Source organism: Abramis brama, assembly GCF_963993115.1.
Source record: "Abramis brama genome assembly, chromosome: 20".
NCBI lineage: Eukaryota > Metazoa > Chordata > Actinopteri > Cypriniformes > Leuciscidae > Abramis > Abramis brama.
The window spans coordinates 1,071,477-1,082,920 of record NC_139982.1 but is presented as its reverse complement, the minus strand read 5'-3'; the positions used below and the strand labels follow the sequence as shown (position 1 = coordinate 1,082,920).

The window sequence follows — 11,444 nt, the reverse complement described above, 5'->3', positions numbered from 1 at the left end:
TCACCACAGAAGTAATAACATCGCTGCGAGATCTAGTGAGAAGCATTCACATTTCTCCGTTATTAACCGTAGATCTCTAATAGATCAAACAGCGCTGACGTGGAAACCAGGAGAAACATTGTGCCATGAATGAACTAGTCTAACTCTTAAGTCCACAAATCAGAAACATTCACCATGGACATAAAGGTGCTGTATGTAACTTTTTCACTCTACTAAAGCATACAAATACCATAATATGTTTGCATATATTGTGCACATACTCGTTTCTCTGAAAAACACTTCTACAGCCAGTTATTTTACTTTGAAATGTGTGTGTTTCCAGGCTGGAATGTTTGTTTTTGTTTTGGTCTGTGTGATACTGCACGTTGCCAAATTGCCAATATCCATTGTCCATTACGCTCGTTCCTGTTGCGTGTGCTCAAGCTGGCAACCCGTGTGAGCACCGTCCAGTCTGAGGAGCAGGAGGCGGGAGTAAAGACGATCTCCGATATTTCGAATTTGTACTGCAGGACCTATTTCCACCACTTGTCATTCTTACAGACTGCACCTTTAATGTTGTAACCAGTAGCGTTTTTTTTTCATGACATATGACACAAAAAAATCCTCTGCGCTGTGAAGCGGTTTTCTATTATCTATCATTTCATTGTGTGGGGAATTTGCAGACTGGCGCCACTGCTTGCTGAGAAGCTGTGTCCACAGAAGCTGTGTGAGAAGCGGAAGGGAAGGGGGGCGCGGGGGACAGTTCACCTCTGGGTCTCTCCCAAATGAAACGGATAAGGCGGGGAACAGGAGTCTTTTGCACGCTCAAGTTCTTTCAAATGTAGATGCGCGTGGCAGGCGCGTTCATAATACAAGCGACGCGCTAATTTTTTCCAGGCGCAGCGAGATGAAAAAATCTCAACTTTTCAGAATGCCACAAATGCACCGCAGGTCATGTGATAAGAACCAACCAATCAGCTTCACCCTTTCCGTAACAACATTGAAAGCTAAGTCAACATGAAGGATGGGGGTGCACCCAAACACTACGGGTGTTTTTCTCTTCTTCGCAAATAAATCTTGTAGCAGAGCTAAAGCAAGCGTTTCTCGGTGGTGGAAATCCATTAGCTACTAAACTTCTTGTCGTTGTGGAAGGCGCAGTGCATGGTTGCATAGCAACGACAGACGAGATGGGAAAATCCATAAAAGATAAGCTAATGTGCATTGTAAATGTCAGTAATTTATCTTTCTTGACTCATTCTTTTTATAAAAATGATTTAAATGCTGTAAAATGTGAGGTTTATCTTTTTATAAAACCTTTTTTGTCAAAACTTTATTTGAACTTGTACATATTAGTAGATTACATGTTGCAAGACACTCCTTTAAAATCTGGCCATGATTTTTAATGTTATTATTTTAATGTTTAGATAAAACAAAAAGTGCAAGTTGATGCTAATTTTATTTGTTATTTGCTGGTTTTTGACATAAAACTTGGTGAATTGATTTCAATATGTAGTATTAGTACTTTTTGAACAGGATTCTGCCATCCTGCCATTTCATCTCTAGTTATGATCAACGATGATCAACTAAAATTAACTGTTATTATGTGTTTTTACAGTATAATATGCAAATTACAATTTTTTTCTTTTGACATTTCTTTTGAGAATTCTTTTCTCTGACATTTTTTTGCTCATACATTTATTTTATTTAAATATATATAAATAAATGGGGCGCTTGAAGGGGGTCTCACCCAGGGTGTAATTCAATGTAGAACACTAACTGTAACTATGGAAGTTAGGAAAGAATAGTAAAATGCTTTCAAGTACATCAAACATGTTTTTCCAGCACTTCAAAACTATATTTTTCATATTTTCATATTTAAATGATGTCCAATACCTAATTTGTTCATCCTTCAAAGATTACCCCCATTTATAAAACTAAAAGTTTCAAGATTTGGGAAAACTTTTTAAAAAATAAAATAGACATTAAATTACCATTGTAACCAGTTGGTGCTGCCAATAATTAGTGGTGCAACTGTAACCGAATGAATAGGACGGGTGGTGGTGATTGACGGTTGTGAGTACCAATCAGCAGGGAGGATCCACTATTTAAGAGCTGGTTGGTTATGGCCTGGGATGCGTCACGTTCGGCTCCTCCTCTCTTTCCGTTGTTGACAGTGGACACAGGTATGTTCCAATAGCATGTAGGAAGTTTTGTTGTTTGCTGTGTGCATGACAGTAATGATTCATGGCTATTCTAGCCTGTCTTTTCTCCTCCCTGGTTCCCTCGGCTTGTGTTAAGTGGATGCCAAGACTACTACCCTTTCAGGTATGTGCGGACTGTTTTATGAAAGCAGATTGGTTAGCTTGGTGGGGTTTGGGGACTAGTTGATGTTTCGCGTTGTGTGCAGTGTTCCCTGTATCTCAGCTGAACGGCAGTTATATGAATATCGTATATCTGTGCCTGTAAAGGGATGGTAGAGCTCATCTCCACTTTTTCGGTAAGTGTTATGCACATAGTTAAATGCTGAGAATTTTAGCTGGTGATGTATGCATTTGGTAATTGTTTTCTGTGTGGATTTGTCTCAGGATTCTCTCTCCTGCTCGTGAGCGATTTGTTTCTGCTATAGTTGTCGTCCCGGTTGCTTCTCCGTTGCCATACTGCGAGAGCGCCGTATCGTCCAATTAATCAGAAGGATTGTCGCTGTCTGGTTTCTTTAAAGTAACAACATGTAACTTTTCAACCTTCATAATATATTTCCAAGACCCTTGTGATAGTACATCGACTTACAATAGGTTGAATGAGACGTCTGCCAGAGCCTGACGGGGTCTGTATCGCTTTTACTGGCACTATGTAACTTCGGGGTGCGGGTAGTAACCAGCGCTCAAAAAGAACTACAAAATTCGACTGCTTTACGGCATACGTCACTTTGCCCACCACTTCCTCAAATGTGGCCAACCAGCGCGTTTGTTTTCGTACGTCTGTTTTCGTCATGGCTGAAGCAGCAGCGAAACGTAAGAAGTCCAAGGTTTTGTCGGAGTAGAGTCGGAAGAGGAAAAGGGAGAGTGATAAACTGAAAGGCAGGACGAGGATCAATATTGGTCGAGCGTTTGCTCGCTGGCGTTAGCTTATGGAGGAGGAGAGTTACCAGACCGATGCTGACTTGGCCGTCATGCTGTTGAACTAGTAAGTAACTGTAAATTGCTTGCATACTATCTTTAGTTTTTCTAATCTGTTGTCTGCCTGGCTACGTTACGGAAACTATCTGGTCCTCCATTTATTTATCTTCATGAATCAGCTAGTAGATGATCGAATTATCAATCTGGTAGCTAGTAAACACTAACATGCGTTAGTTTTAGATAGTTAGGATGCTATCGCTATCATTCTCGTTCAGATTTGAGCATTGCAATCGACATGCAAATCGCAAATGTTTGAGTTAAAATGTTTAGTCTACTAAACATGTATAAATTATGAAAGGAGGAAGATTAATAATATTATCATTGCCCATATGAAAAAAACCTACATGCTTCATATACAGTAACCGTAAATCATTTTACGACAGCGGTAATGGACAATTCCGCTTCCAACCTGTAGGGCGACCGCAGAGGAAAAGTTCCATGTTGTTGCTTTAAATTATAGTTTAGTGTATTTTGGAGTCGACGTTCACTACTTTGTGAAATAAGGAGAAAGTAACCCCGCGGTTGCTCCTTTTAAGCTGGTCTGAATTAAGTTAATTTGTTTTTTTTCTTTTTCTGTTGTACCAACATCTGTTGTTTGTGACTTGATATGACTTTATTTTCGTCTTGTTTTTGTGATCAGTGATATAATCAATTTGTGATTTATTGTAACTGTTCTGAAGTTGTTTGTTTTTCTTTCTTTCAGTCGCCGGGTTCCCACGGGTGACGGGTCTCTTGTGGTGGTGGTGCTCCTCCTCCTACGGGCGGTGCCACACTTTTGAAGTGTTGTGGTTGCGTAAGCTGAGTGCACGGTGGTGTGTGTGTGCAAGTGTGCTTTTGATTTATTAGCTTTGTGACCCCTTCTCCGTGTGGTGAACCCTGGCCCTGTAAAGTTGGATTTCTTTTCTTTTTTAGTTGTGTAATTAATAGTGATGTGAATTGTTGTATGTTGTTTTTGTTTGTCTCGAAGTCGATGTCAGCCATGCACTAACGAGTCATCAGACACATCCTGGTGCAATGGAGATTATTTTAATGTGAATCTCACACATAATTATTTATTTTTTTTTTTTTTAAATAGGATTTTGTATTAATAAAGTTTTGTATTTCTTAATGATACCCACGTTTCCGCCCACTTCCGTATGAGAGTCGAACCTGTGTGACCTAAATTCTTAGGTATCATTTATATTTTCCGGGGTGAAATTCCCATGGGTGGCGTAGTCGAAACCCCTTGTGTCTGAAACCTGGTATTGCTCCGTCACACAACGGATCATCATTGATCCGTGATCCGTTCGGATCAGTATCTTCGGTTCGGCACACACGTGATCCGCGGATTGATTTATGAAAAAAAAGCACTCAACATTTGCTTATATTTGTTGTTAATTTAAACCGTTATGAACCGCAGAGAGCGTGACGCCTCATTCGCGCCCCAAGATCTCCAGACTTAACATTGAAATCACTCGTGCCAGACGCTCTATTCGCGTTTGGTGTGAACGGTGAACGCAGCACGAGGGTGAGGGCGAGAGAGAGAAAGAGTGCCTCCCAGCAAGCAATAGCCGTCATTTCAACGTCTCGGTTAAATATAGACCTGATATAGTCCGGCTATGTGTAACCCACTTTTAGCCCAAATAACATTTAATCTGGATAAATGTATTTTTTTCCAAAATAACGTGAGATGTATGATATTCCATCATGTAAGCAAAGTCAACTGTGATTACTGTCAACTGTGATTGTTTGGTTTGCTTTATTTTACATGTTTTATGTGTAGGCTGTGTGTAGCCACGATTTAGCTCGTATTCAGACCCGGCTATTGGAGCCCACTTTTAGTCAAAACTGATTAATTGTAGTTTTTGCCAGGCAGTGCATGAAATGTTTGATATTCCATAATGTTCGCATTGGTAATGATATCTACAAGGTTCAATGTGTCATTTCACGACATGGTCGATCTGTAGTCACGATTTAGCTCCGAATTGGACGGGCTATATGCGGTCTGCTTTAGCCCACCTGGCGAAATCAAGGCAATCTGGTCTACGGACGGCTTGGCTATAGATCTGATTCAGACCAGCGATTATAGTAAGAATATTAGTCTTAAAAATGTTTTCGCTCAACCAGCTTAATGTTTGCTGTCACACATAAACATAACATTCATACACAATCTACGATATGACTATTATTTCCAATTAAATGAAATGCAATTGCATTTCTCAACCGCTAGATGGCACAATCGAAACACTACTGAGACATGACTACTGGGACTACTGGCACTGCGCGACTACATCACTTTAGCCAGATCTCGCGATACACATTTCCGCTATTTTCAATTTTATTTTACACGAGGCAGCTGTCAGAGAGCAACGGGCGAGCGACACTCTGAAAACCTTCAAATTTCTACTTCGATCTTGTAAGTATGCGTGTTATTTTTGTTATGTTCATTGTTTAAAGTTAGTTGTTATAATGTGTAGAAACCGTGACATTTTAACATTACCATTGCAGAGTACTATTTTTCTCCAACAAGTTAACGTTTACTGCACGTGTTATTGCAACTGTGTGCCCTTAATCTAAAATGTATCTAAATTCAAGGTGGTAAGCATGAAACTATGAAACTTATCATTAATATTTTTTATTATTATTAAAGATACCAATATATTTTTGTTTTTAGATTAGAGTAAGTAATAATAGTTTTTGATTTAATGCAAATTTTCAAAGTATACTTTACATAAAACTTAACAGCAACATAGTGCAACATGAAAAGAAATTATAAAAAAATATATAAAAGATTAATAAAAGGTAGTGGCAAACAGTAAAGTCTTATAATAATTAAAATATGCAGCATACATTAAGTTTTCAGTGAATTTGTTTTAGATGGTGCATAAAAACTGAATGCTGCTTGTCCATGTTTTGTTTTGTCTTTGGGGAGATAAAAGTAGCTGGCTACTGTAGATGACCTGAGAGGTCTGCTCTGGATGGTTCATAATGCATCAGATTATAAATTTACTTTGGCCTTAAAATGTTAATTAATTTAATAACCAGCTGTAGTATTTTGATATGAATTCTTTGACAGACAGATAGCCAGTGTAAACACCTCAGAACTGGAGTGATGTAATCCACTTTATTTGATTTAAAGACACTGTTTATTGCAAATTATCCAGCAATCAGTCAACAAAGTACAGCAATTGAATATACAGAACACTTGTCACTGACTACCATTAAATGTCTTGTTACCAACATTCTTCAAAATATATATTTTTTTGTGTGTTCAACAGAAGAAAGCCATACAGGTTTGGAACCAAGTGAAAGTGAGTAAATGCTTACATGATTTTTTTTTAAGTGAACTACCCCTATTAAGTATAATATATTTTTATGTTCATTAGAGTTATATGAGTAAGTGATAAAGAATGATTTATATGGATAGTTCACTTTGAAATTGTGGTATGTTTTAGCTTACCTCAAGGGCATCCAAGATGTAGGTGTCTTTGTTTCTGCAGTAGTTTCAATTTTGATATTTTTAGGTCAAACCGTTCTTGTCAGTCAGTCATATAATGCAGGTCTATATGGTCACTACCTGAAAGAACACGATTGTTGTCACGATTTGTTATGATTTCTCTTACATTTGAGCGCGCTTTTTGATGTGCCTACATTTGTAATTAAAACATTTTGGTCAGCAGGAAAAATTGTCTAACGAACAGTTCTGTTTAAAAATCCGTACTGAAATCGAACCGAAAGCCTCGTACAGAATGGCTCAATACGTGTATCGTTACACCCCTAAAATATATGTTTGTGTGTGTATATATATATATATTTAGTGCATCACCATTATGCAGGTAAAAATTTTCAATTATTGATATTAATTTATTAATAATATTGATATAAATTATTGATATAAATTATATAGTCTCAATCTATATTCTGTTAACTCTATATCGGCCACCTCTAGTGTGCATCCTAGCAAAAGGGAATGACTGTAATTAGTTAAAAATGATTGTCAACAATGCTTTTCTTGAGCAATAATTTTTTTCTTTTTCTCATTTGGCAGACGCACTGATGAGGCCATCCTTAAAAATATTCTTGTTTGCCGTAACCCGACCGACCCTGTCAATTTAGCACCGACCCAATTATTTATTTTTTTTCCCTTTTAGTCCGACCGACTTGCCGGTTGTAAACTTGCGTTAAGACCGACCGATTTTTTTTTTTTTAACTCTTCAAACAACTAATACAAATGCAATAAAATAATAGTTATTAAGTATTGTGAATATAAATTGCCTAGACCTACATACAAACATAAGCTACGTTCTTTTAAATAAAAACCCGTGGCGCTGTGATTATGTTTACACCATTGGTTTACGCATCACATACGGCCTGTAGGCTAAGTTCGCTTCGTTTCATTCACTGTCAATGGTTCGCGCTTGGTAATGATGGCTGCGGCTTTACTCTAAAGATTATTTCATTTTTATATGTTGTTGAATATGGTTTATTAAAAAATAAACATGTGAGAGCGTGTTATATATGGAAGCTTATGTGTAGCAATATTCAATTTTAAATGTAATATGCAAAATGACAATGCAATATGTAAAATGGCAATGCATTTCTGTATTTAAATTTTAATTTTCCTATCATTTGTGCAACGTTTGGTGCAAAATGAAAATGAAAATTCAATTATAAAATTTACATTTGCCATTTCATACACTAGTTTTAATATGTAAATTAAATGCATAAATTTAACGCTTTATAAGTTGCAAAATTAAAATTAAAATGTATTACAGAAATGATTAGATGTTTAACATGTTCAAGCAAAAACTGTGGCAAAATTGTAATTTAAATGTAATTTTTTCTTAATTGCATTTACACTCACAGTTAAGATACTTGCGATTGCATTTCCATTAAGTGTCACGCAATGAATGTAGCAAAATTCAATGTGCATTTTGAAAATGCATTCTGAGCCGATCACGTGCCCGCCCCGCCCTGTCAGTCACTGCGTGAAGTTGGCTCCGCCCCCAATCCAATGCAAAACGTCGGCAAAATAGGCCACATTCACCCAAAATAGACTCATGTTTTTTCTAATTTGCGCCGATAAACGTTTATTTTGTGCTGCTTCGCTTTCTTAAATATTAAAATATTATTTATTGGTCATTCTGAGGTCACTCAGCCCCCCTACCTGCTCCACATTGACCCAAAATAGTCTTGTTTGTGCCAGTTAAAGTTTCGTGTGCTGCTTCGCTGTTTAACCTGCTCCACATTCACCCAAAAAGGCTAGGTCGATGAATTTGACCCGTCAGATTCCGTGACCATGTACATATGTATTAATACCTTATCAATATGCTTTAACGTATAAAATGGAAAGGGACTCGCATATGTCTGCCCCATATTTTATGATTATACAGCTGAATAAACAGAGATGGTCACATCACATTCGTCACTTTATTGAACATTACAGTCAGTTATAAATAAATAAAAAGCGGTCACATTTATTTTTCGGTAGCTATTAATACCGAATACCAATGGAACTTTGTCATATTATGTGATCACAGGGTAATAGGCCTATGCATTTGTAAGGAAAAACTACAGGATCTCCAACATTATTGGGTATTACAGTTAATAGTAGGCTAATAAGAATAAAGATAAGCATGTATCAGACAATGACAATATTTTATACAAAACGAAACCATCAACACAGTCCAGCATCAGACAACAGCAGCACATGGGTGTCGACGACGCTTGATAGGCAGAACACTCTCCCAGACCCAGACGGTCCAACATCGTACTGGTTCTATCACCTGCAGGCACGTAATAATCCTTGGAAACACTACCATTTCTCTGTCCATGCTCCACTTCATCTGCTAGTGAATTTAACGCTCGCATCAGCTCTGCCGCCGCCCTGTTTCCTTCCAACACCTCTAATATGCACCAAAGCCTATGTTTACCTGTTGCTGAGGTAACGGGCACGTGATCGGCTCAGAATGCATTTTCAAAATGCACATTGAATTTTGCTACATTCATTGCGTGACACTTAATGGAAATGCAATCGCAAGTGTCTTAACTGTGAGTGTAAATGCAATTAAGAAAAAATTACTTTTAAATTACAATTTTGCCACAGTTTTTGCTTGAACATGTTAAACATATCTAATAATTTCTGTAATACATTTAAATTTTAATTTTGCAACTTATAAAGCGTAATTTTTAACGATTTTTATTCAATTTACATATTAAAACTAGTGTATGAAATGGCAAATGTAACTTATATAATTGAATTTTCATTTTCATTTTGCACCAAACATTGCACAAATGTATGGGGAAATTAAAATTTAAAATCAGAAATGCATTGCCATTTTACATATTGCATTGTCATTTTGCATATTACATTTCAAATAGAATATTGCTACACATAAACTTCCATAGTTATAGGCTATATGTCATGTTATTGTCAGATATGACGACGCTACTGCAACACGCATCGCCGCAGATGAAGCTGAGCATCAACGTGCAAACTATCGCAAATCAAAGTGAAAGTAAGTCGCAGACGCTTAACACAATCATCTTCATTAAATGTAAAGAAACAAAATGATCTTACCAGGGCTGTTTCCGCTTTCTCTTATTGCGGGCTTTGATTCAGACATTTTAGCTGATGATCAATAAAATAATGCGTCTCATAACTGTTGCTTTCGGTGACGTGCACTCCTAAATCTGCATATAGCGGGAATTTAAGATCGGATTTATATCCGCAAAAAACACACACATTTAGCCTATGTAACCAGGTGTAAATGGAATCGTTTTGATAAATCAGATTGCAATCCGATCTGAGAAAACGCATGAAGTGGCCTGGTGTAAACCACTCCTAGACATCGGTGAAAAATGTTTGTTCACTCTCTCCCCTCCCCCTCCGACCCCAATTTTTTTTTTTTATAAAAAAAAAATACTTTTTTATATATTTTTTTTTATATATAAAAAAAATATATACCTACCTACCGACCCTTTTTTTCTTTTTTTTTGCTGTTACTGCAAACCAAAATATTTTTAAGGATGGCCTGACCAACTTTCCTTCGGCGACTGAATGGGAAATAAAAAATGCAATTTCTGGTCATTTTAAACAAGCACCAGGGAGAGCAGGCGGTGGTGGTTATGGATATAAAGCTAACAATTAATTCTTAAATTTTTGTATATTTTATTTGTTCATTTTTATGTTTGAATGTTGTCTAAGTTGTTAATATAATTGTTCTAAGTAAATCCTTTATATTCAATTAGTTTGGATGGATTTTCATTTATGAGAACCTGTTATATTTGAGTGAAAAGAATCCTTATGCCTCATTTTGTTTTCTATTACATGTATATGTAGTGTAATTGATGACAGGTCTATTCTTGGGCTATGGTTAGACGTCTATTAGATTTTCACTGACAGCCCAAAATCAGCCTTGTTTTAGCCTAGACCCATATTAGACGTGTATATATGTAGTCGTTTAATAGCTGTCTAATTGATGATTAGTCTATTCTTGGGCTATGATTAGACGTCTATTAGACGTATAAATACAGTGCCCTCCACAATTATTGAACCCCCTGGTAAATATGATCAAAATTGGCTGTAAAAAATAAATCTGCATCGATTATCCTTGTGATCTTTCATTCAAAAAATGTGCAAAATTCTAACCTTTCATTGAAGTAAAAGAATTGAAAGTGGGGGGAAATCACATTATGAAATAAATGTTTTTCTCCAAAACATGTTGGCCACAATTATTGAACCCCTAGAATTTTTTACGAGTAAAATATCTCTGAAGTATATTCCCATTAATATTTACCTTTTTTAGTACACCAGGGTGACTAGGAACATGAAACTGTCCAGCTATGACTTCGTGTTTCACAGGAGTTTAAATATGAGGAAACACAAAGGCCAAATCCCCTTAATCATCCATCACAATGAGTAAAACCACAGAATACAGTTCTGATGCGTAGCAAAAGATTGTTGAGCATCACAAACTAGAAAGTGGCTGTAAGACAATAGCTAAAGAATTGAAAATCCCCATTTTGACCATCAGGGCAATAATTAAGAAGTTATAACCAACTAAAGATGTTATGAATCTGCCAGGAAAAGGACGTGTGTCTATACTGTCTTAATGCACGGCGAGTATGAAAGTTTGAGTGGCCAAAGACTCTCCAAGGATCACAGATGGAGAATTGCAGAGATTAGTTGAGTCTTAGGGTCAGAAAGCCTAAAAAAAAAATTATCAAACAACCCCTACATCCCCACATGTTGTTTGGGAGGGTTTAAAAAAAAACCTCCTCGCTCATCCAAAAACAAATTCCAGCAAA

The 11,444-nt window shown here is 36.8% G+C and overlaps 1 long non-coding RNA gene across 2 annotated transcripts in view; it reads left to right on the top strand.

Annotated features, from left to right (window-relative positions):
• Nucleotides 1-2,142: 2,142 nt before the first annotated feature.
• Nucleotides 2,143-11,444, top strand: part of LOC311070549 — a 38,872-nt gene continuing 29,570 nt past the window's right edge. Inside the window, exons 1-3 of one of the 2 annotated variants that reach the window (XR_014603689.1) lie at nucleotides 2,143-2,162; nucleotides 2,237-2,304; nucleotides 3,859-3,948. This is a non-coding gene — a long non-coding RNA (uncharacterized lncRNA). Of the gene's footprint in view, nucleotides 2,163-2,182; nucleotides 2,305-2,386; nucleotides 2,477-3,858; nucleotides 5,891-11,444 lie in introns of those variants that run through there. The other variant, XR_014603690.1, reaches the window with a different exon arrangement.